The sequence below is a fragment of the Syzygium oleosum genome, unplaced genomic scaffold (genome assembly GCF_021117445.2).
Source record: "Syzygium oleosum isolate NSW1041296 unplaced genomic scaffold, Sole_v2.1 Sole_v2.22, whole genome shotgun sequence".
NCBI classification, from domain to species: Eukaryota; Viridiplantae; Streptophyta; class Magnoliopsida; order Myrtales; family Myrtaceae; genus Syzygium; species Syzygium oleosum.
The window spans coordinates 4,882,696-4,904,235 of NW_026607506.1; the positions used below are offsets into that span (position 1 = coordinate 4,882,696).

A 21,540-nucleotide genomic window follows, 5' to 3' on the forward strand; every position below is an offset into this window, starting at 1 on the left:
GTTGAATGCAATCAATACTTTGAGAATTGAAAATCTCTCTATCTCGTGAAACAATCACGCCTCTAGAATGTTTGAATTTTAAGTTAAAACGAAAGCAATGTCTATATTCACATTCAGGAAAGTTTTCAGGAGAACCCAGCTCAGTCTCTCCAACGGTCGGAATTGTTGACTCGGTCTTCCAACGTGCTCACTGACTTGGCTGCCACTGAGGCATCGGCATCAGCGAAAGTAGGATTATAAAAAACGGTTAGAGGAGAACCAGAGGAAGCACGGATTGGAAAAACATAAAGATGAAAGCGGCTGTGTTGTGTTTTCTTCCAATGGCCTTGGCCTCGGCCACTTTTACCGAGAAGGGGCAACTGCGACCGAATGTGCGGGAACATGAGCGTGCCTTTCCCATTCGGGCTGGACAAAAGTTGCGCGCGGAACTACGACTTCGTCCTCTTCTGCAACCGCACTTCGGCTCCCCCAAAGCTGTTCTTCACCGACGATGGTCAGGTGTTCAACACGTCTGTGGAGAACGGGATGATAACCATTGGTAAATAAAAATCGTACGATTGTTATGACCAGAGTGGCCATCAGCTTGACGAATCTTACCCTTACACTAGGCTCATGATGGGCGTGCACTATACATTATCAGACACCCGGAACAAGCTCACAGTCTTCGGCTGCGACACATCGGCTCTTATCTCGGATGCTGCCGGGACTTTCGGGAGTGGATGCTCCTCCTATTGCCGTGAGGACATCAACTTCACAGCCGAGGGCGCTTGCTCTGGCCTTGGCTGCTGTCAGACGTCGATCCCCAAGAGCCTTAGGAGCCTCAATATATCCATGAACAGCATGACGAATTACATGTCAGTTCAGAACTTTGGATCAGCGTTCATAGTGGACCAGGAGTCGTTTGATGTCTCCGATTACAAGCTTCCTGTCTCAGATCATATGGGCAAAGATGTGTTCTCAAGGGTTGTCGTCGATTGGGTAGTTGAATGGAATTTGACTTGCAAGAAAGCGCAATCCAACCGATCGAGCTATGCCTGCGGCGCCAACAGTAACTGCTTTGACTTCGACAACGGGAATGGTTATCGTTGCTTCTGTGAGGCTGGGTACACGGGGAATCTCTATGCCTTCCCACTGTCCCCAGGATGTCAAGGTATTGTTCTGTTCTCTTTGCGAGCCAAAGTTACATGTTTGGATTGGGCCATAATTTCCACGATCCATCCTCCTCAAACCATTTTTTCATTCAGTTGAGTTAAATTGTTCAATATAGCCAATATGTAATTTTAAGAAGAAAAAAAACACATAAACGTGCATTACAATTTATAGCTGATTTTGTTTAATATAGACATCAATGAGTGCAAGGATCCCAATAATATCCATGTCACGGGAATTGCAAGAATACGCCTGAGAACTATACATGCAACTGCCCATTTGGCATGACTGGTGATGGCAAAGTTGGTTGCCAAACTTCTCGTCTAGTCATAGTCTTGTCATAATCGCTGCAGGTAAGTCTACTTCCCTTCTGATTGTCGCTCAGTAATCTATGCTATTCTTGCTTTGGACTACGAGTCCACTTGCTATTGATTTGGCTTACGTTAAGATGTTCTGATATTGTATCCGACTCAACATTGCAACTGACCGTTCACTGGTCACCAACACCCACCGCGCATGCCTCTGCCAGCCACTGGCAGCTAGCCACCTTCAGCCATTTCTAGCGTCTCCACCTCCCCATCGCAGCCTCTCTCTCTCTCTCTCTCTCACCATCTCTGCCTAACCCCATTTCAGGTTCAATTCGAGACTGCCGCTCCGGATTGGGGCCTTCCACCTCTTATCTAAGGGTTGAAAGTACGAATTATGAGATCAAATCCCGATAAGTGACCACCGTAGAGAGAGAGAGAGAGAGAGAGAGAGAGAGAGAGAGAGAGAGAGAGAGAGAGAGAGAGAGAGGGTTTGTGGGGCTGCGACGACCACGGTGGTCCTCGTTTTGGCTGCATCGTCGCTTCAACGATTATTTGATGGCCAATGGCTAAGGTGGTGGTGATGGGGGGCTACGGCTCCCAATTGTGGGCAGCGAGCGAGGCGAAAAGTTGCGATTGGGAGTTTGATTGACGTGGGCAAGCGTGCACGCGTATGTGATTTTTCGGAAGATGCGAGTGTGTGTCGGAAAAGTTGGGGCATTTTTATTGTGTAGCTTAATCCGGATCCTCCATTTGGTGACTGACTTGTCAAGTATCTATGTGGCTACATTTAAGATCAGCGTTTATGGCCCAAGTTCATTATTTGTCAAAGTAAATAAATTGTTTGGTAGAAAACTAATGCATCCATTCCTCAATTTTGTGTGGCAGCCGTTGCAGCGACAATGTTATGCTGCATAATTGTGAGTGGCCTTGTCTTGTTCATACTCTAGTGGATAGCTAAAGAGAGATACTTTAGGCAAAATGGAGGAGAGATCTTAAAGCACCAGAGAGTGAAAATCTTCACCGAGGCAGAGCTTGCTAAAGCCACTAGCAACTATGATGCTGGCAACAAGCTCGGTGAGGGTGGTTTTGCTTCAGTTTACAGAGGAAGAATCGACGGTGACGTTTTAGTCGCGGTCAAGAAGCCTAGAGATCTCCCTGTCAAGAAGCCGAAATACATGAACAATGACGGGTCTTTGAGCACTCCCAATGAATTTCGGCACAAAATCAGCATTATTTCACAGGTGAATCACAAGAACTTGGCCAAGCTTTTGGGCATATGTTTGGAGACAAAAGTGCCATTGTTGGTTTATGAATTCATACCAATGGGACTCTCTATCACCACATTCATAACAAGAGATCGACGGTCTTACGATTGTGGAAGAATTGCCTTAGGATTGCCTCGGAAACCGCCTTGGCCCCTAAGTACTTGCATTCCTTGGCCGACCTGCCAATCATTCACAGAGATGTTAAGACCTTGAATATACTTTTGGATGAGAATTACTTCGCAAAAGTATCTGATTTTGGAGCCTCGGTGTTGATTTTGCCGGGATAGACTCACATAGCCGAAATAGTATAAGGCACCATAGGTTATCTTGACCCTGAGTATCTCAGCACTGGTGAATTAACCATGAAGAGTGACATTTACAGCTTTGGGATCGTCCTTGTGGAGCTCCTCATCGGAGAGACTCCGATTCGGCAGACAAAATCTAGGGAAACTATCAACATTGTCCAATCTTTCATCTCTGCCGTGGAGAACCAGACACTCCTCCATATAATAAATATCGAGGTGTCCAATGAAGGTGAAATGTGAGAGATCAAGGTGGTTGGTTTGCTTGTTAGAAGGTATGAGAATTTGTATAGATTATCGATGTTGACACCTATTTTTAATTTGCCCAAAATTAATTGCAAAATTTAGGAGTTAATTTCGTTAATTCCTAAAACAAAAAAATATTTCAATTTAAATGCATTGCATATAGACATTAGGCATATGTGCATTAATAGGGCCTATTAGAGCATATTTTCTTAAATTTTAAACAAAAATTAAAAAAAAAAAAAAAAAATCGAGTCGGGCCGGGTCGGAGCTGGGCCGACCCGGCCCATTTCTTTTTTCCTTTTTTCCTTTTTTCCCCCGGGCCCAGGCCCTTTTTCCTTTTCTTTTTTCCCTTCGCGCGGGCCCGCCCGCTTTCCTTTCTTCTTCTTTCCTCACGCGCCGCTGGCCCGGCCCGGCCCATTCCTTCTTCCTTCCTTCTTCTTCCCCCGCGCGGCCGCTCTCTCCGCCCTCGTTCTCCCCTCGCTCGAGACGTCACGCCGACGCACGGCGGCGCCGCTCCTCTGGCGCCGCTATCCGCCGAGAGGAAGGCCGAGAGAGCACGCCTGACGGACCGGCATTAATTGCCGCCCCGTCTCCTCCTCGTTTTCCGCTCTCTCTCTCCCCCGTTGGCCTCGCTCGCTCACGAACCGACTTCCTTTGCTCGCTCCGCCCGCACCGGCCGCCATGGCCACGAAAGTCGTGGGGTGGCGTAGGCCGGTGCAGGCCGTCGTCATTGCCAACGTAACGGAGCCGGGGGACGCCGCCTTAAGGCCAGAGAGAGAGAGGCCCCTGGGTCGGCCATTTTTTAGAAAAATACAGAGGGAGCGTGAGAGTGCGAGCCGGAGAGAGACAGAAAGCCTCCGGCAGCCACCGCGCCTCAGCCATCCATCCCCGTCGCCGAGCCGACGACGGCGACACAGAGAGAGAGAGTGGGTCGGCGATTTTCAGAGAAAAACAGAGAGAGAGAGAGAAACCGAGAGAGACCGAGAGAGAATAGAGAGTGAAACAGAGAAGAGAGAGCAAACCGAGGCCACGCCGGATCTAAAGAAGAACCAGCAGCGGTCGTCGACACCGCCAGACCTGCCGGAAGCCATCCAGACGCGCCGTCGACCGGTGAGCCCCCCTCGGCCGAGAAGCTCCCCTGTTTTCCCCTGTTTTTTGCCTCGGTTTGGCCGGGACTCGCGCCGGCCGTTTCGCGCGAATCCCGGCCCATACCGACGTCTGTCCCGGTCCCTGCTCACCGTCTGAAGCGAACCCAAGCCGCTGGAGTCGACCGGATCGCCGGAGGAGGTCGGAATCCCCCCTTTTTCCACGCGCCCGCCAGGCGTTCGACGAAATGCCTCAACCGGGTTGGTTTTTGTTCCGTCGCCGGCCGGCGAACGGTGGTCCGACGGCGGTTCAGGTGAGTGGCACGGCCAGAGGCAGTCCTGGTCGGGCGATTTGGGGGCGGCGCTGGCCTGGGTCGGCCGGCGGACGGCCAATTTTGGCCTCTCCGGCGCCCCCCTCCCCGCGGGTCTGTTTGTTCGGGTCGGATTCGACCCGAATCAACAGATCCGACCCGGGTCAACGCCCGGGTCGGATCCGTTGACTCGGGTCGGTTCCGACCGACCCGGATTAACAGTTCCGACCCGGGTCAACGCCCGGGTCGGATCCGTTGACCCGGGTCGGTTCCGACCCGATCCGGATTGACCGATTCCGACCCGGGTCAACGCCCGGGTCGGATCCGTTGACCCGGGTCGGTTCCGACCCGATCCGGATTGACCGATCCGACCCGGGTCAACGCCCGGGTCGGATCCGTTGACCCGGGTCGGTTCCGACCCGGATCCGCCCGACCCGGTTAATATTATATTATTATTTTATTTAAAATTTTTTTTAAAAAAATAAAAATTTAAAAATTTAAAAAAAAATTAATTTTTTTAAAATTTTCTTTTCTTCTGTATTATTATTTTTTTTTTCTCGAAAAAAAATTTTTAAAAAAAATTTAATTTAATTTTTTTTTTTTAAAATTTGTGTGATATATTCTAAATGTTTAATTTATTATAGTATTATTATGCATATTTTTATCTTGTTTAAATTAGACAAGCCTGAGGTTGCGCGGTAGTATTTTGCATGTTAGCTTTTATTATCGCTGTATTATTATGCATGTTTTTTAATACAATTGCATGAGCTGTTGTGTTTTGAATGTCATCTGACTTAGTTAAGGTTAGAACCTTAGGCTGCATGCATTGTGGTGTTCCTGACTGCTAATCGTTCCTGATTATGCACTCGCTTGATCACCTCACATGTTAGGAGAAAGGTCCTAAAATCAATCCAAATTGCCTGACAAATGTTTTCAGAAATGAATCGGGTAAAATGGTACCGAAAGGGCATTAGTTATCCAACTAGTGTAACCAAGTCCCCGAACTCATTTAATCTCTGGTTCGTAGGAATAGGGTGATTCTCCCATCACCCTATTTGGGTTTCTAATCGACCCACCCCAAATCGATTAGTGGCGACTCCTTGATATAAACCACTTGCATGTTAAACACTTAAACCCTAAGTCGCGATATGGTATGGGCTTGGGAGAGCCCGAGTTAAGTCCCGAACCTAGACTTAGCACGTACCAGGCGAGCCCCCCTTTTTTTGCATGTCGTTTAAAAAAGGGCTCGGGAGTTCGGTCGCGACAATCGAGAACTTAATAAGGTGACGATAAAAAAACAATTATCCTTTGCCCCGGACTAATGACCTATTTGATCAACTTTAGGGTGTTCAGGTATTTTCTAAGATCGACCTTTGTTCTGAGTATCACCAGTTGAAGATAAAAGCAGATGATGTTCCTAAAACTGCTTTTAGAACAAGGTATTATCATTATGAATTTCTTGTCATGTCTTTTGGGTTAATGAATGCAGCTACTACTTTCATGGATTTGATGAACATGGTACTCAAAGAGTATCTAGACAGATTTATTGTAATGCTTGATGACATCCTAGTGTATTCGAAGAGTTTGGAGAAACATGAGTAACACTTGAGGTTTGTCATATAAACTTTACATGAAAGGAAGTTGTATGCCGAGTGTGACTTCTGGCTTGATCATATAGAATTCTTGGGCCATGTAACCTTGAAGGATGACATTTCAGTGGACCCAAAGGAAGTTGAAGCAGTTGTTCAGTGGAATCATCCTATTAATGTTACGGAAGTGAGAAGTTTTCTTGAGCTAGCTTACTATTATAGGCGATTTGTGGATGGATTCTCTAAAATTACTGGTCCATTGACTTGCTTAATTCAGAAGGGAGTTAAATTTGTATGGTCAGATCAGTGCAAGCGTAGTTGCCAAGAATTAAAGAAGCGACTAGTATAAGCTCCTATATTGACCCTGCCTTCAGGAATGGTGGCTTTACTGTGACGAGTCTAAAGAAGGTTTAGGTTATGATCTTATGCAAGATGATAAAGTTGTTGCTTATGCCTCTGGACAGTTGATACACATGAGAAGAATTACCCCACTTAGGATTTGGAGTTAGGAGCGGTTGTGTTTGCTTTGAAAATATGGTGGTATTATTGTAAAAAATGTGAAGTCTTCACAAATCACGAGTTTGAAGAATTTTTTTACTCAGAAAAAACTAAACATGACGTAGAGGATATGGTTAGAACTTCTGAAAGGTTATGACCTATCTATCATTTAACCATTCAGGTAAGGCAAACGTAATAGCAAATGCCTTAAATCGTAAGTCTTTTGGAAACAAGGCAACTTTGCTCACTTCTCAAAACCTATTCTGGAGGACGCGATGGGCGGTGAGGCAGCAGAGAGAGCGCATGGTGCAGTCAATGGAGCCTTCGAGGTCAGGGGCGCAGTGGAGGATGTTGGTGGAGACAACAGCAAGGAAGAAGAGGATGACAAACAGGCAAAGAGAGAGAACAAAGAGACACAGAAGCAAAAGAAACAAGAACAAAGTAAAAAAGTGGGACTCAAAATAGGCCTCACATTTGACTTTAATAATTGTCAGTGGATGTAATGTGCTAAAAAGACGTGACCCACAGAAGATAATATAGTCAAAACAGTATTTCAAAGAGTATATAAGCCAAAAATAGAGTGGAAAAAGTGCATCGCTTGAAGTTATTATCAAGTAAATTCTCCAATTCTTATTTCTTAATCTTACGATCCTCTCCCATAGGTTTGGATCAGAACTTTTTGTTCTTAGTGAAATAACTAATAATGTAGATCTCAGAGACCGATAAGTTTGACTATCACCCCTTATCATATTTATGAGTAATCATATCATGTTTGGAAGATGAGGCATTTTATGAGTTTTGACTCGGTTTGTCTTTTCCACTCTCACTCCAAATTTAACATCTAACCAGAAAGTAGATTAAATGAACTATAAATTAAGAGAAAGTAAAGCAAATTGAGATATTATTTTTTTGCCATCATATCGAATTAAGATCAAAAATGAAAAAGGAAAAGAGTGAAGGTAGATATTTTTGTAGCCTGTAATTCTCTTTTTGGCCAACAATTATTATCCTTTTCTGGAAATGGAAATTATATTAAGATTAATTGCTATATAATTAGGGAAAAGTAAAGACCGAAAGTGAATGGACATTTTTACTTGCTATAAAAGTGAATTGGGATTAGATTAAAGAAAAAAAAAGATAAAAGGGAGTGAATAGTTTTTTTTTCCTGACCTATTATTATTATATGTAAGGAAAAAATGAAAAACAAGAAAAGATAAAGGAAAATAGAGATTATTATAATGTCAAAATGGCCATAAGTCAACTTCCCAAAAGTCTACTTCAATGCACAACTTTACATATATTATATTAAATTCTCACACTTAAACTAGCACAACATATATTATATTAGATTCTCACACTTAAACTAGCACAAATGCTTGCACAAATACAAGTCCAAAGCAAATGGCAAACATAACATTTATTCAGTACACAATCATCCCTAGAAGTCCTTATGGGCAATTACTAGACATGTTACTATAGTAATAAGGATCAGATGCAGGAACATGCGGAACCCATTCCCAGACAGGAAAGACAACTTGACGTCCCCTGTTGGCTCGCCTCGCCAGTAATTGAAGTCTCGAGGGAAAATAGGTTTTCTACATCCACTTCGAGTTCGGTCTCTTCATTTTCAACCGTCGAGCTCGGGTTAATTGTGGCAAGTTGCTGAGCCACTTCCCTCATTGCCGACCTCTTCCTACTGCTTTGGTCCAAGCACTTCACTGCAATCTCAGCAACCCTTCCTGCTCTCTCCATTTCATCTTCACTAGCGGCCTCGAAGTTTATGACATCGGAGAGTGTCTTGTCCTTTACGGAAGAGATGAAACAAGGGATAATATTGATTGGCTCTCCGGTCTTAGTAATAGAACCTGCAGGCTTCTTTCCCGTGAGCAACTCCATGAAGACAACTCCAAAGCTGTATACATCACTCTTAATTGTTAGCTTACCAGTGGTTAAATATTCCGAATCGATGTAGCCCAATGTGCCTTCTATTTCGGTAGCTACGATATGACTATGCTCCGGTGATATAAGTACCGAAGTCCCAAAATTAGAGACTTTCACCGAGTAATTTTGATCCAAAAGTATATTCGCTGACTTGATGTTGCCATGAATGATTGCGTAGGAATGCATGTACTTGAGTGCAAGAGCAGCTTCGGCGGCTATTCTGAGCCGGTTTTTCCTCAATCTCAAGATGGTTGACGCATTCAGATGGATGTGTTGGAAGAGGGTACCATTCGAAATGTATTTATAAACCAGCAATGGTATTCTAGTCTCCAAACATATGCCATGGAGCTCCACCACATTTTTGTGATTTACTTGCATCACAGTTTTAAGTTCATGCTGGAATCCCCTCTTTATTAGAGACTTGTACCCATCTTTAGGCTTCTTGACCACGACCTCGGTGTCCCCCGCTATCCTCCCTCTATAGACGGAACCGAAACCGCCCTCGCTGAGCTTATTGCTATCATCACAGTTGTTGGTTGCTTTTGCTAGCTTTGCCTCCGTAAAGATACGAACTCTGTGGCGTTTCAAGAGCTCTCCTCCATTTCGTCTGATGTTTATCCTTATTGATTCTCCACTTCCATGTGACCGAGACTGAAGCAACAATAGTTATGCAGAAGATGGGCGCAAGAATCACTGCCAAAGAATATGTGTTACTAGATTATTCATTCAAGCATGTAATCCTCATACGCTCCACACTTAATCTATTTTTACATAATCCGCAACCATCACCGTTGATTCGGATGGTTAGTCAATCTTTCAAAATATAATTACCCAATTGGATAGTGATAGAAATTGTTTCCATAACAAATGGGTTACACATATTATGTATCATGTAACAATCCTCATAAAAGTCCTTAATTGAAATTTGACATATGTCATGATGCCGAAGCGCGATAGAAATTAGGCTAAACAGAAGAATCGAAACGATAACGAGGAACAAACTGTTCTCTCAATCGATTAACAATCGATAAGTTTTCAAAACATCCAAAAACTACTCCCTCTCAAAACCCTAAAAACGACTTTATAAAGGGTGTTAACCCTAATGACAAAAAAAACGCAAAAAATACAAAAATACCCTTAATTCGAAAATTACTAAAATAATTAAAAAAAACCATCTAAACGACCCCGAATCGCGAAAATCCATCGTTAATCGTAGCTAAAGACTACGAGTATTGATCAGCATGCCGTTTCGCTTCAGTCGACCAAATTTGAGCTCAATCCGACATCGTTGACTTCAAACCCACCGGTGCGTCCAGTCGCATAACGGGTCCGCCAGTCCCCTAGGTGCATCATCCTCCCCTGCTAGAGAAAGATTCGTCCTCGAATATGCTCCGTCTTCATTGTCGTCAATCTCTTCAGGGTCTTCTTCCTCTTCAGTGTAGTAAGGTGACAAATCTGCTACATTAAAAGTTCCAGAAACATTGTGTTCACCCGACAACCCAGGTGGCAACTCTTCCGGTACGACATCAGCAAACTCCTCAAGTAAGAGCAGAACTTGGGTAGGAATTTCGGGACTGTCAGAATTCCGCTCCATCACCACAACGGCAAAAAGCTCAGGCGCGTTCACTGCCTCTTCTTGAAATTTTGATTTGGAAAGCAGATTACTTTTCACTTCTTTTCTCAAATCTGAAAGACTCAAGGTAATGGTCCAGCCATCCTTCTTGAAGGTGTATGTATTTTTTGAATCCATCATGCTGTGTTTTCCTGTCAAACTGCCAAGGCCTCCCCAACATAATATGACAAGCATCCATTGGAACTACATCACCCCACACTTCATCAGTATATTTCTTCCCAATCAAGAACTGCACTAAACACCTCTTGCTCACTTTTACCTCATTTACCTTCCTAAGCCATGACAGCTTATATGGCTGAGGATGTTCGACAGTTTTCAACCCAAACTTTTCTACCATAGTGGTAGATATTACATTCTCACAACTTCCCCCATCAATGATCATACTGCACACCTTCCCCCCACTAGTGCACTTAGTATGAAATATATTATGCCTGAGCCATGATTCATCATCTACCTCAGCAATATTTAAACCTGACGCACAACTAAAGACTCACCAGAATCGGCATAGACAATGTCCTCCGGATCTGGATCTGCATCTGCTTGCTCGCCTTCAGATTCATCATAAGTTGGGTCTTCATCAAAAGTTGGATTATCTACAAGTGTCACAAACTGTCGGTTCGGACAATCAGCAGCAAAATGCCCGAGTCCTTGACACTTAAAACATTGCTTGCTTGCAGCTCCTCCCCTGCTAGATCCAGTACTACTCTGCCCCTCCTTGGATGCAGGTTTAGAACTCGTATCCTTAACTGCGACTGGTGTCGAATTTACTGCAGATGTTCCCGCTTTTCCTTGGGATTCTTTATCTGACCAACGATTCTGAAATTTGGAATTCACGTTCTTCCTTTTACACTGACCTTCCACCTTCAAGGTCAACCTGTACACATCCTCATAGGTCCAATATTGCTGTAATTGGACAACATCAGAAATTTCATATCGCAAGCCTGCCAAATATCGAGCAATTGTTTGCTCGTCTTCCTCGGCCACATCACAATGCATACGCAAACGATCAAACTCCTCGGTATACTGCTCAACCGTTAAATCTCGCTGCTTAATGTTGTGATACTCAATAAATGCCTCCTGCCTATAATGAGTAGGTAAAAATTTCTTTTGCAACAATTTTTTCATCTTATCCCAGCGGTTTACTTTTGATTTCCCCTCTCTAGCACGCTACCTTTTCACATGCTCTCACCATATCGAGGCATGTTTGCGTAGCCTAATAGCCACTAATTTAACTTTCTGCTCTTCAGTCAGATCCTTAATATCAAAGATCCTCTCTACTGTATGTAACCAATCAATAAACTTATCAGGATGAGCCTTACCATTAAACTCGAGAATCTCGATCTTCATCCCGAAAATTTGCGAATAACGCTGATTTCCAGGTCGTACTCCTCGATTCCGCCCTTGGTTCAGAACCCCGAAAGGGTTTACGTCCTCCTCTTCATCATCGGATGGATCCTCAGATTCTGCTTCTACAGATTGAACGCCCAACCTCGCCTCCGCAAGTTGTTGCTCCAAATCCTGGATTCATCTTCTCTGTTCTTCAATTTCTACGTCTCGTAGATCTCTTAGGCGCGGTTGGTCATCTGCTTCAGGAACGCCTCCACGCCCTCGGCCACCATGAGCCCGCCATCCACGACCGCGATTCTGTTCAGCCATTGATTCAAGCAACCTGTGCTCTGATACCAATTGATACCGAAGCGCGATAGAAATTAGGCTAAACAGAAGAATCGAAACGATAACGAGGAACAAACTGTTATCTCAATCGATTAACAATCGATAAGTTTTCAAACCATCCAAAAACTTCTCCCTCTCAAAACCCTAAAAACGACTTTATAAAGGGTGTTAACCCTAATGACAAAAAAAACGCAAAAAATACAAAAATACCCTTAATTCGAAAATTACGAAAATAATTTAAAAAAACCATCTAAACGATTCCGAATCGCGAAAATCCATCGTTAATCGTAGCTAAAGACTACGAGTATTGATCAGCATGCCGTTTTGCTTCAGTCGACCAAATTTGAGCTCAATCCAACATCGTTGACTTCAAGCCCGCCGGTGCGTCCAGTCGCATAACGGGTCCGCCGGTCCCCTAGGTGCATCATGTCATTATAAAGTGAACATGTAATCGACTGAACTCAATTTAAATACATATTACCAACGTCTTCTATAATTCCTGCAAACGACTTTCCTTGATTACAATGAAGATGGTTTGTATCGGAAGAATTTTTCAACCAATTATGCTTCTTATAATTATCATGATTAAATGTTTTTTCATCCATTCTATTGGAGGAAACTCTAATCAACAGGTTATAAACATATATATTACCTAAATTTATATTTTGTTAAGTTGGCATGCGGATAATTTGTATAAAGTATAACCCACCAATCAAAAGCATGATTGAAAGACATTTCCTCTAAGTAGAGATGAAAGAATATGTAACCATTTATTAATTATAAATTGACTATTTCTCTAAAACTAGTTTTAACTAGGGACGGGCAGGGGAAGGGGTTGGGACGAGGATCACATCCCTCATCCCCGCCCCTTAAAATGAAAGCTTGCCCCCATCCCATGCGGGGCATTGCCTTAGAATTAATTTCGTTTTTCCTGAAAAAGAACTAATCCATAGATGGCCATTTTGACATTTTTCTTATTTTTATAAGAAAGAATGGCCTCATGGGTGAATTTGTAAAAAAGGAGTGGCCTCATGGATTGCTTTTATAGTCAAACAAATTAGTCAATGTGGGGCAATGGGAAGATGATATAAATGGAAAACAATTGTACCACATTGCTTACCTAAATATGTAAAATAAATGAGAAAATATATTTTTATACCCTGGGAAAAACTCATACATTCACTGCAAAATCTCAATTAAAACATGCATTATTATTATACTGTGGTCTTCCAGCGTAATCTCAAATTACAAAAGCAATGTAGTGGGATCTGCCACGTGTTCCGTAGCGTCACTTCTGTTTACTCTCAAATAAACTATTTGTCTATTTCTGCTCTTTTTTTCTTTCTTTCTTTTATCTTTTCTGTTTCTCTCTTTCAACAGATAATCAATAGAAGGTGAGCCATTCAGGGGTGGATACCTAAAAGAAACAATTTTTACCCGAATCTAAACTCAACCAAGACACAATATAAGCCCCAATCAAATACATGGGTGTCATCGTTGAAGGTGAGTTAAGTTTCATGAAATATGGAAGTCCAAACGAGCTTCATCAATCTTGAAGGTCATCCTTATGCACAAGTTTATAAAGCAATCTCGTTTGGCGTTTTGCGTCCATCTGGTGCTCAAGAGCCACTATTACCTTCAACAACTCACAAGAGAAGCCGAGAAAGTATCGAAATAAATCAACAATCAGACTCAAGAGTCACTAAGCTCTTCTCGTGCTGCTTTTTTGGCCAATATTTTCACAGTTCAGATTTAACAAAGCTCAACTGAATTGCCTTCTTCAACAATCACCTTCATATGTCATTGGTTAATTCTGTGCTCCATTTTTCCTTTTTCTTTTTCTAGTCCAAAAAGTGCCCACTTTCGCTATAAATTTTAGGGTTTTTTCCTCGTGAAATCTGCAGGTCTAGCTGTTCTTTTTGGCCCAAGATTTGCAGGTTTGGTTAAGAAGGAATTTTCATTTAGATCTGCTGCGTGTCCTCCCAAAAATGTAGTTTCAAAGTGTTAGCTTCAGAAAAAAAGGGAAAAAAAAAGGGCGAGGAGGGAAGCTAAAAAGAAAAACAAAGAAAAGATGTAAACAGCTTTAGCCTGGGACTGAATAGGGACACCTGGCAGCTTGTGGCTCACTGCTTGTGATTATACCGGCTAAGTACAGTATAATAATCCTTAAAACATACACGTCAAACCTACTGCAAAATCAAGAATGGATTGATAGAATATGAACCACCAGGTGACTGATGAGGAGAAATATATGCAATTACCTGCACCAGCTATGGCGGGACGATCATTTTGGCGGTCGTCGCCGTCGCATGTGTAGTTCCCGGGCTGATTCTGGCACTTTCCTTGGCATGGGTATTTGTGTGGGTCCTTGCACTCGTTGATGTCTACATTATGCAGAAGACAAATTGAACCTTTACCTCGGTTAAGGGCAAAAACAGAGTGAACAAGTTGGCACATGGATTATTAGACGGGCAATGCTATCCCATTCAGGTTTTGGTCACGACACATGTCCACTCTCTTTTAAGATATCTCCTTTCCCTACTCTCTGTCTTCTCCCCGTTGAATCCGAGCTCAACATTGTCGTTGTTCTTTGTCATTGACGGAGATCATCACTTCCTCCAACTCTATCTACGAGACCCGTTGAGGGCACACGAGCTCGGAAAGCATTTTGCATATAGAACTCGTGGAAATCGAGCTTTTGCAATGATGAATGAACACTACGTTGCAAGAGTGAGTCGAGGAGTTGCTATTGCCGTATTATATACCTAGGAAGGAGAAGATTGATCTTTACAAGCAGGAGTGAGGTGGATGTGCTAATATGTATACCTATCACTAAATGAGATGAGCTCGTCGGATCTGTCTATTTAGATGCATTTTAGTACGCGTACCACGTTCAGTGAATATATTTAAGACGGTGGCACAAAGGTTTAAAGGAGAAGGGAAGATTGTAGTCGAAACGTTGGGGATAGAGTCGCTAGAAATGATGTTGAGGATGACGTCCGCAAGGTGGTGGCAACGACCTTGACTTATTCTATTAGGCAAAAAGTTGGAATCTTAGGACAAACGGAGAAATTACCAAAAAAATCATAAATCTATTGAATTTGTGTCAATTCAATCCAGAATTTTTTTTTGGTCAATTGAGTCCTAAACCTTTTGCTTTTGTGCTAATTTAGTCCATCCAGCTAATTTTGACTTGAAATCGATGACATGGACGCCAACTGTCCTATGTGGAGTGACCGACGTTGACGTGGACATTTTTAAATAATATTTTAATTTTTAAATATTTTTTTTTTACTTTTTTCTTTTCTTTCTCTCTTTTTTCTTCTTCCCTTCCTTTTTACTCTAGCCAATCACCGGCAACCGACTAGAGGTGAGAGGCGGTGAGGTCAACCTCACTGACCACTGTTGAGGCTGACCTTGCCATTGCTGGGCAAGGCTGACCTCGCTGTCACTGGACAAGCCCTCGCCAAACTGAGCTCACCCTTGTCCAATGACGGCGAGGTTCGTTGGGCGGAGGGGAGCCTCGCCTGCCCCTAGTGAGGCTTGGCCTCACCCTGCGATGGTGAGGTTGGCCTCGCCCACTGACAGTGAGGTCGGCCTCGCCAACCGTCGCCTCTGGCTAGTCGCCGAGGTCATGTGACTGGCTGGAGGAAGAAGGAAGGGAAGAAGAAAAAAAAAGAGAAAGAAAAGAAGAACAAGGAAAAATAAAAAATTCAAAAAAATATTGAAATATTATTAAAAAATGTCTATGTTAGCACCGACCGTGCCACGTAAAATGAAGGCGTCCATGTTAATGATTTTCAGCCAAAATTGATTGGATGGATTAAATTGGCACAAATTCAAAAGGTTTAGGACTCAATTAGCAAAAAAAAAAAAAGATGTAGAACTGAATTGGCACAATTGCAATATATTTAAAACTTTTTTTGGTAGTTCTCCCTAGGAGAAACACATGCCCAAGTTCGAATTTATTCGAGCGGGCCTATCACAATTGTTGATCATATGGATCTCGCATTCCACATGCTCAATGCTAGATATAGACTTAGGTCCCAACCAGATTGCCTAAACTTACATAGACCTCCTATTAAAATTATATGCGGTAGTACATCTCAAATAATGAGAAAACACACTTTCTTCCCACTATCACTTTCACTGAACTCACCATCCGCTCCACCACTACCAAGGCCCAGACTTGCCACTAACGTTACCGTCATTGTGACCATTGCATCGCCATCCCCGCCACCATCTAGCCATGGCCTCGTTGTCTCCTCGTCGAGATTAATACTCAGGTGAGTTATGGCCACTCCACCACCACCACACACCATTGCTTCGTCCCTCTTTATGAAACGTTGGCTGCAGTTTTGTCTTCTCCGTAGGAGACCTATGGATAGGGTCTCCTCCGTTAATGGAAGAGACTACAAGCAAATCTCATCTCCTTAATGGCGGAGGACACGCTCGGGGGGCTTGTCACCGCTGAGATGAGGTACAAGACAGACTCGTGAAGAGAGAGAGAGAGAGAGAGTCGTCATAGTCGTTGCTTGCAGTGGTGGTGGTACTTTGTTGTCATCTCCGAAGTGGAGGAGCTGTTGCTGTGGAGGAGAGGTGTGTATTGGTACGGTAGAGAGAGAGAGAGAGACGGCTGTGGTGGTCTGACGCGCATGAAAGCCGACACTAGGCTTGCCTAAGGTGGTGGGCCAATGACGTGGCGGCGTCAATGTCGAGAGGTGCAAGCCAGAGAGTGGCCGTCGTGGTTGAGGAGAGAGAAAAAGGGTGGCACAAATCAAACGGCGGCTCATTAAGGATGGTACGGTAACATTTCTATTTCTGGATATAATTTTTGTTCAATAATAATTATTTTTATTTTTATTTTCTAGATGAATTTTTGAGTAGAAGAATATATTTGATAACTGTACAAAATTTATATTTTCGAAATACAAAAAGAATAGAGAAGTTTTTGGTACGGCCCTAAATTTTTTTTTTTGTGACGTACATTTTTTTAGTTTTCTAATAATTTTATGAGATTTTTCTAATTTTTTGGAAAATTTTCTTTTTTTTTTTCTGTTCTTTTTCTCCCTCCTTCTTCTTCCTCCTCTACCTGGCCATCGCCGAGGCCCGACGACCGGCTAGAGGAGGAAGAAGAAGGAAGGAAAAAAAGAGGAGAAAAAAAAGAAAATGACCTTGTTTCAGAAATTGTTCCCGAGAAGAAAAAAGTAGATTTTTTATACTTTTTGTTTATGCTTCAAATCTATTTCCTGGCCACTTTTCTATTTCAGGGAATGGAAAAATTAACTGACGTACACAAACGGATTTCTGTTATTTTTCTGTTCCGGGAAACAAAAAAATAGAAAATCAGAGATATAGAAACATTATTAAACGCGCCCTAAATGGGTAAACTGGATGAAATCAATGCATAGATATAGTACTCCCCTATCAGGCTCTTGCATGGTGATTAATTAATTAGTTATCCACACAGTTCATTCGAGGGCGATAATGCATGAGTCCTATCTGTTCATTACCTTGACACCCGTGGATGCGATCATAGGGATTCCCCTCGTACCCAGCCTTGCAAAAGCAACGATAACCTGGTCCATTGGCGAAGTCATGGCAGTAAGAGTTGTTGCTACAGGTATAGCTCGACTGGTTCAACTTGGCCTGTTCGCAGGTCACGTCCCATCCGACCATCCAGTCGAGAACAAGGTCCGCCCTCTTGCCCAAATCCTTGATGCTCGGGAGTGTCCTGTTGGAGATATTGAATGACTTTTTGTCCGCCACGAAGGCCAGTCCACAGGGGTTGAATTGTGAGACCGACACGTGTCCGTCGATGGAGGAGAGGCTAATGCGGAGCGTCTTGAGCCCCTTGGGAATGGATGCTTGACAGCAACCGTGACCGGAGCAAGTGGTCTCCTTGGCGAAGTCGACCTGCTCGCTGCAGTAGGAGATGCAGCCGCTCCGGAACATCCTATCTTTGTCGGACATGAGCGCGTAGGTGTCGCAGCCGAGGACAGTGAGGTTGTTCCGGGTGTCCGACAATTTGTACTGTGGATATGAAGATAGATCGATGACCAGATCATCGCTTGTGTTTGCTGGGTGGCCACTCACGTTGTAGCAGTCGTATAGTTCGGGGAGGCTGACGATCATGGTCCAGTCCCCGACCGAGATCTTGCGTATCGGAATATACCTTAACAGTAGTTGAGTATGGCTCCCGTTGGTGGGAGTGCAATTGAGCAAAAACTCTATGGAACTCGCACACTGGGGTTCGAGCCCGAACGGATAAGGTACGGTCACGCCACCACACGAGTGTGCACAGTCTCCGGCCACGGTGGGAGCGCCGCCTTGTCGCAACCAGCAGGCCACAGTCACCAGTAGAAGCCGATGCACTTCCTTCATTTCCAAAAAACTCAGACTGTTTTTCTTTTTTTTGGGACCTTTGTGCTTCTGCCCTTGCTCACAGAGCGGGATTCAAGTATGAGCCGTTCACACCAACCCACTATATTCACAGGGACAAATTGGTGAAATTAAGTAGCGGAAGGCCTAACTGTGCCATTAGAACAAATTGAAGGACCCGTTTGCATATATGAAGAATTGCAAGACAGAATAAGAAAAAAGACATACATACAAAGGTTTTTTTTTTTTAATCAAACTGCAGGTGCAAAAGATACTTTACACATGGAAGGCAATGCGCCCAAAATCGTTGTCCTAGTGAAACGAATGGTCACGGGATATGAAAACGAAAACATGATTGTAATGTTAAGGCTGCTTCGCAAACTTTGATCTATCTTGCATCTAAGAAGTAACAAAGCATATATAGCAATGAGAAATTCTAAATGTACAAAGAAATTCTACCTAAACATTTTCACCGAATGATATGACAAATTTCAATTGAGTGTTCAAATAAGCATTCAAATAAGTGGGATCCATTCTTTGAATGGCTGGCTTGTTTAAGAAACCAATAAGAAATTGACACATCATTTAATATAAAATTTTAGTATGATTTATCAATACATATACCATTACTTGTCTAGAAATAGTAGTATTATCAAGAAATTCAAGATGAAGTAAAATGAAAAATAAGAATTATCACCATTTCGAGCAAAGCTTACTTTCTAGTAGTTTCGAACCTCTCGAGCCACACTAGTCACAAGTTCGAAACTTCCTAGTTGCTTGTTGGCCACGGAAAATCTTAATTTGTTTGCTGCGTATGTCTGATTGTGCCATGATATAGGATTCTCCCGATTGTACTCTCACTATATCGTGGTGAGCCAACATGGGCTTGCTCAAATTAGCAATACTTTAAATGTACCATCATGTTACGTGTGTGGAACTTTTATGATAATGCTTAGTGGGAGTTAGTTAATTGCCATTTCCTTCCACTTTACCTATCAAAGAATACTATAACAGTAATGCTATTATGATGTACAATAATATATTTTATTTGCACTAGTATACTTGTTGTCAAGATACATAATTGCAAGATGCGAAAAGCTATATCGAAAAAAAATGTAGAGTAATTGTAGCATATGCAACCGGTGTAAATAAAATTTTACAGGAATGACTGCATACACCATTGATTTGAAAGTTTCGTAGTAATAATCTTCAAATCAAAGATGGATGAGATTGCTTATGTGAAATTACTTTTATGCTGGCGATATATGATCTATATTTCCAAAAAGATATAGTGAACTGTGCTTGCTTGATGATGTACTATGTAATTTCTGGATAATTAAATGAAGGTACACTTTTTCTTGGGTCTCATGCTTTCAGCAATAAATCGACCACAAGAATGTATGATGCCGCATTATTTTGTGATGTAGTTTGTCAAAAATAAATTGTTGACATGGTTTTTAATAGTTTACATTTCTCAGAAAAATGGTAAGTTCAACATGGTCTAAGAACACAAGTCAATTATTTGAATTCAGACACTCTCTCTCAATTTTCTCTTGCTTGTTATTCCTATTATTCTCATATTTTGTCAGTTTTTCCACTCATTAATTATCTAGTTGGAAAATAAGCACGTGTCAACTACATATAAAATTGCTTGTATAGAGAAAATTTTGTAGTTCTGGTGTTCTTATTGGGTTTTTTGTTGTGAGTACACAGTGGGAGAAAAGACGCGTAAGACATTGCCCTAAATAAACATATGAAATCTTGTTAATGAGTTCTTGAGAGCTGTGGTGAGGTATACTGTATGGAATGATTTATAGATATTAATACACCTATTACGATAAAAATTAGTGTATAAAATTATCAATATACATCTTTTTCTGTTTGATTACTTAATAAGTGTCATAAGGGTGACCCCTTCTTGATATGTGAAAGCTTATATAATTGCATCACAAGCTTGTGCGATCTAAATCTCTAAATTATTAGTAAATACCATATGTAGTAATTAAGATCACTTATAGGAGAAAACCCATCTTAGGCAATGAATAAAACAACGATTTAATTTTAATTTTAATTGAATCATCTTAGATTTAACTGTAATTGAATTGCCATCAAAATAAGATATTGCCTTTTTGTTTTAATACAAATAATTCAGACTATTATGCAATTCGCCTGTTCACATGCATCTAGTAAACCTCCGTCACCAGGGAAGTTGGCGAGGTTATGACAGAATATGTCGTATTGAAATTATATGTTTAATTATTCAATTATTAATTCGAGGTTTTAAAACAAAATGATTTGATTAAGAGTAAACTTTGCCAACAAATTATTTTAATCATTGAGCCCTCTTTCGGGCAGTCATTTTTTATATTTATCCATGGCGTATCTCTATCGAGACCAAACTAAATTAACGTGTTTTTATAATTATTTTTTGCGTCAAACTAAAGTAACGTGTTTCACGACAAAAGAAAACATAGAAAACCACCTTTTTATTATCAACCTTTGAGGATACCTTTTCCTTTCCAGTTGGCCTGACCCTGCACCCAAACATTAACAACTTGGTCACGCATGTAGATGAGTCCAGTGGATCTCCAGCGTTGATTTATGTAGGCTCCAGATAAGACCGACGTCATCTAACTGCTAAAATTCATTGGGATTTTGTATTTTTGGTTCATGCAAGTGTGGCCTGGATGCAGACAAAAACCTCCGGGCCCAAAGCCTGGTGACCATATGATGACGGTGCAAAAAGATTTACAAGTCGTCTCGAAGTCTTTTTTCTTTTTTTTTGGGTCCAACCTCGAAGTCTTTTGAAGAGCACTACAAAATGTAGTGAAGAGCACTACATAATTATGATCATCCCCCACATAGAATTTTTTTTTGATGCTTCGGGAACTATTATTTTCTAAAAGAAGTTACTTTACACATCTCGAATAGCAAAGATAATGACGTTCTAATGTTTGAAAAAAGTAGGCCCCTTATATGTATATTAACAAATATTGTGTATTTTTCATGTAGATTGGACATGTACCCATAACCATATTTAGGGTCATACAAAGAAGTATTAAAATCATCAAAAACCATAATCTTGCAATAATCTCAAGAATTTTCTAATGATAATGCAGTAGTATTTGATTAAATGAGATAAGCATCCAAAAGTACCT

General features: G+C 42.0%; 2 pseudogenes; one reads left to right on the top strand and one right to left on the bottom strand.

Annotated features, from left to right (window-relative positions):
• The first annotated feature begins 290 nt into the window (after nt 1–290).
• Nucleotides 291–7,256, top strand: LOC115669964 (wall-associated receptor kinase 2-like; annotated as a pseudogene).
• Nucleotides 7,257–8,178: 922 nt separating this feature from the next.
• On the bottom strand, nt 8,179–18,385 carry LOC115670089 (wall-associated receptor kinase 2-like; annotated as a pseudogene).
• Between the last annotated feature and the right edge of the window lie 3,155 nt (nt 18,386–21,540).